Source organism: Lynx rufus, unplaced genomic scaffold (assembly GCF_022079265.1).
Source record: "Lynx rufus isolate CCGP_SWC_20201006 ecotype Redwood Valley unplaced genomic scaffold, mLynRuf1.p SCAF_8, whole genome shotgun sequence".
NCBI classification, from domain to species: Eukaryota; Metazoa; Chordata; class Mammalia; order Carnivora; family Felidae; genus Lynx; species Lynx rufus.
Genome location: NW_025814896.1, coordinates 26597499 through 26601974, shown reverse-complemented (window position 1 = coordinate 26601974; position 4476 = coordinate 26597499).

Sequence of the window (4476 nt, the reverse complement as noted above, 5' to 3'; positions counted from 1 at the left end):
CATTGTGCGTTTTTTTTTGTTTTTGTTGTTATTGTTGTTTGTGGGGTTTTTTTGTTGTTTTTTGTTTTTTGGGTTTTTTTTTTTTTTGACTTTCAGATGCTACAGTTGTGATAATCCATGACTCCTAAGATTCTGTGATGTTTTGGCCTTGTGGTTCTAAAATTCATGTCTAACACCTGCTGGTGTCTTCCCTGCCATGTGCCTTCCCTTGGCCTTCAATCCTGGGAAGGTGGAGGAGAGTCTAATGACAGCCAAGCCCAGAGCTCCGTGCAGGGCTTCTCCCTTAAGTTACCTTTGGGAAGAAACATTGTCTTTGTCAAGGCCAGAGGTTGCAGAGCAATAAGGATTTCAAACACCAAAGGTGGCCTTTGCTGCTTGGAGCTGCTGCCCGACTTGAAGCAGAGAAACTAGAGAAAGGGCTTGGGAAATGTGAGATGTTCTAAATCCTGGGTGGACCCTGAGAGATGGCTTGTCTGTTCAGACTTGTTCACAAGCTTCACTCACGGGTGCAGGGGCCTGTGCACGCCTGCCTCTGTGGGGTCGCTGGGGAGGGGCGGCTCACTTCTGGTTTTGTGTGCTGAATTTGTTCGCTGTTCACAGCCTCACACTAGGCACACGCTTTAGAGTCTGGGGCTCTGATGGGCCATCCAGATCACTTTGATTAGCGTTGGCAGTGGTAACAACTCGTGTTTCTGGCGAGAAGATGCCAGTGTTGTAGTCAGATTCAATTGTGTTCCACAGGCAGGCACTCTATTCCTCTTTGACCCAGTTGCCTCACCTATAAAAATGGTGATAAAAACCGATGGGGTTGTTGAAAGCCTCAAATCAGATAAAGCATGTATAAGAGGACGTTGTAAACTAGAAAGAACCAAAGGCGCATATATGGCTGCTGATTAATTTGATGGCCTGTTGTCGCACACCTACTCTGTGCCAACACTGTGCTTGTCAAGTGCTTTATGGGAATTTAGCCCCCACTCCAGCCCTGGGCGTAGGAACTGTTAATATCCTTCTCTTGCTGCACAGGGAAAAACTAACACTCGAAAAAATTCTCATAATTTTCTCGAGGCCACATAGCTGGTGGTGTTAAGCCAGGATCTGACCTCCCAAAGCAATTACCATTAGCCCCACACCCCCCCCCTTACTGCCGCCAGTTCACAGGATGTACTTTACGCAGTGGGGGTGGGGAGCGGGGTTCAGATGGGAGAATGATCAGCCACTTTAGTTCCCACTGGGCTCCTGCTATGGGTCTGTTACTGCCAGGAGGTTTTGGGGAAGGAGAAATCACCCAAAAACAAAGCCCACACGAGGCTTGTAGTTATTTCGGTATTTATTCCCACATTCTTTCATTCGAATCACCAACTATGTGCCAGGCTGTGTGTTAGGTACTAGAGATTCAGCAGAGAATCAGACATAAAGTCTGTTCTTAAGGGATTTGCATTGTAGTAAGTACACGACCCAATGCAGACATGTACTGGGGGAGGTACTGACCAACTGCTATGAAGAAAAATAAAGGGTCTGGGGTGTTCGCAGTGCTGTTCTGGATGAGGAGTTCAGGTAAAGCCTCTCCCAAGAGCTGCCAGAAAGAAGGAAGGGGCCACTCATTCAGATATCTGGAGGCAGCACATTCCAGGCAAAGGAAACAGCAGGTGCAAAGGTCCTGAAGCTGGAACGACTGAGTGAAGAGTGGCAAGGAGCTTGCATGTTTGGAATGGCAGGACTGAGGCAGGGAACAGAGCAGTAGATCAGAGCAGTAGATCAGAGCAGTAGATCCTGGAAGCCAGTGGTAAAGTCCAAACTTTTATTTGGAGAGATGGGGAGCTTTTGCAGGGTTCTGAACAGAGAAGGATCAAGATCTGCTTATAGTTTGAGGGACCCTTCTAGCTGCATGTGGAATAAAGGTGGGAGGGTGGAAGCATGGAGACCAATGCAGGGCTGGTGCTGGGATACAAGCCAGGTGGTGGGGCTCAGGCAAGGACCATTGCATTGAAGGTGATGGGAAGTGGGCAGATACTGGATATATGAATTATTTTTAAATTTCAAGCTTTTTCATTTTTTTAAGGTTTTATTTTTAAGTCATCTCTCTACCCCCAATGCGGGGCTCAAACTTAGAGCCCTGAGATCAAGAGTCACACATTCTACTTACTGACTGAGCCAGCCAGGTGCCCCATTAAATTTCAATCTTTTTTAAAGATAGGAGTCTTTGTATATTTTAATAATGCAATGTATACAATTTCATATGTTGTTTTTCACTTAACAGTATATCACATTTTCCATGTTGGTACACATCCTGAATAAACGTTTTTAATGACAAGATTCTATTGAGGGGCGTCCCATAGTTTAATGTCCTATTAGGAGAACTTAGTATGTTCCCAATTTTTCACTATTATTATTTGAATAATATTTTTATTTACTTTTTTTTCCTGTAATATGTTCATGAAGATAAATTCCCAGAAATGGATTTTATTTTTATTTTTTCATTTTTTTAAGTTTATTTATTTATTTTGAGACAGGGCACGTGAGTGGGGGAAGGAGCAGAGAGAGAGAGAGAACCCCAAGCAGGCTCTGCACCATCAGCACACAGCCTGATGCGGGGCTCCAACTCACGAACCATGAGATCATAACCCAAGCCAAGGTCAAGAGTCAGATGCTTAACTGACTGAGCCACCCGGGTGCCCCGCAGAAATGAATTTTAGATCAAAGACCTAAAGGTAAAAATTTTTATTATGGAAAACCTTAAATCTACATAAAAATTGTGAGTAATGAACTCCCAGATCAGCGATTCTCAACATTTCACGGGTCTTGTGTTATTTGCTCTTCCACCCCCAAGTCCACATGCTGGAGTCTTTCAAAGAAAATCTGAATATGTTTTGAAGGAAGAGCCAACAGAATTTGCTGAGGCACCGAATGGGGGGTAAGAGGGAACCAGAGTCCTAGGATGCGCTAAGGTTTGGGGCCCAGGCAATGGGAAGGAGTCGTCCCCGACTTACAGGCTGGCATTGAAGGTGGGCCACCTCACCTCCAAGTTCCAGGTGCTAATGGTGGTCCAAGCAGTTTCTTCGAGGTGGTCTCCAGAGACTCCTTAGCTGGTTGACAAGGCAGATTCTGGGGACCCGCCCACCTGAGGAATCAGAATGTTTTATAGGTAGCGCCTAGGTATCTGCATCTTTTTTTTTTTTAATGTTTATTTATTTTTGAGACAGAGAGAGACAGAGCATGAACGGGGGAGGGGCAGAGAGAGAGGGAGACACAGAATTGGAAGCAGGCTCCAGGCTCTGAGCCATCAGCCCAGAGCCCGACGCGGGGCTCGAACTCACGGACCGCGAGATCGTGACCTGAGCTGAAGTCGGACGCTTAACCGACTGAGCCACCCAGGCGCCCCTCCAGGTATCTGCATCTTAAGAAGCACCTACAAGTGATTTTGATGCCCAGTGGCCCAAGATCTATCTACTCACTTGTGGTCCTCAGACCAGCAGTATTGACATCACCTGGGGCAGCTTGTTAGAAATGCAGACTCCCAGGGGTGCCTAGGTGGCTCAGTTGGTTGGATGTCCGACTCTTGATTTCGTCTCAGGTCATCTCACCGCTTGTGAGTTTGAGCTCCATGTTGGGCTCCGAGCTGATGGCACAGAGTCTGCTTGGGATTCTGTCTCTCTCTCTCTCTGCCACTCCCCCTCTTGCTCTCTGTCTCTCTCAATATAAATAAATAAACTAAAAAAAAAAAAAGGGCAGACTCCCAGGCCCCATCCCAGACCAGCTGAGTCAGAGAATCTCTGGGAATGTGGCCCAGGATTTTTTTTTTTAAAGATTTTATTTTATTTTTAAATGTTTATTTTGAGAGAGAGAGCACATTTGAGCAGGGGAGGGGCAGAGAGAGAGAATCCCAAGCAGGCTCTGAATTAGTACAGAGCCCCACATGGGACTCCCATCTCATGAGCCATGAGATTATGACCTGAGCCAAAATCAAGAGTAGGACACTTAACTCATTGAGCCACCCAGACACCCTTAGATTTTAATCTGTCCCCCCTACCTGGGTCTTGAACTCACAACCCTGAGATCAAGAGTAGCATGCTCCACCGACTGAGCCAGCCAGGCACCCCTAGCCCAGGAATATTTTAACAATCTCTCCAGGAGCTAAAATCTGAGCAAAGCTGCCTGCAGCAGGATGTGGGGAGGGGATCATGCACTGTGATCAGCCAGCAAGTGTTAATGGAGGGCCTTCTCAGCAGGCCCCTCCCTGACAAGCCTTGAAGTTCCCACCAAGCGTGGTCAATGGGGTAGTTTTAGGTGCCTGGTAGTTCTCAGTTTGGGTTGTGACTAGACAGAATTTGATTTACTGAATTTCATTGTTTTAGGATGGGGTCAATTTATGTAAGTGAAACAATGGGAATTACATTTTTTAAATGTTTTATTATTTTTGAGAGAAAGAGCACGAGTGGGGGAGGGGCACAGAGGCGGCGGTGGTGGGGGGTGGGGGGC